This window comes from Atheta coriaria, unplaced genomic scaffold (genome assembly GCF_025399875.1).
Source record: "Atheta coriaria isolate IRGN ID8LTWV9N9 unplaced genomic scaffold, Caltech_Dcor_3.1 hic_scaffold_9_pilon, whole genome shotgun sequence".
Taxonomy (NCBI): domain Eukaryota; kingdom Metazoa; phylum Arthropoda; class Insecta; order Coleoptera; family Staphylinidae; genus Dalotia; species Dalotia coriaria.
This window is the reverse complement of record NW_027045451.1, coordinates 8285173-8285521: the sequence shown is the minus strand read 5'-3', so window position 1 is coordinate 8285521 and position 349 is coordinate 8285173.

The window sequence follows — 349 nt, the reverse complement described above, 5'->3', positions numbered from 1 at the left end:
GTTTTAGTCTGTAGATATATTGCACAAATTTGTATTGTCGAATTAATGTGTGTTATGTTTTGATTCGATACCGCCATGTTGCAGTTAGTGTTAAATGTAATTTGCTGCACATGAAAGCAATGTTCCTATGAATGCATTACTTCCTGATAAATTTGTTTATCAAGTGCAAATTGTTAGTTTGCATTTACTCTTTGCTTTGTTAAGTGCAGCGTTAAAGCGCAGCACTGTAAATAGTCAATTCACTGCTATGGACGTGTTGTCACGTGTCGCAAATAGCGTTTATCATTAACTACAATATGACACTTTTTATGGCATCCGGTTCAGAATCGGCACTTATATTTGCTTACTA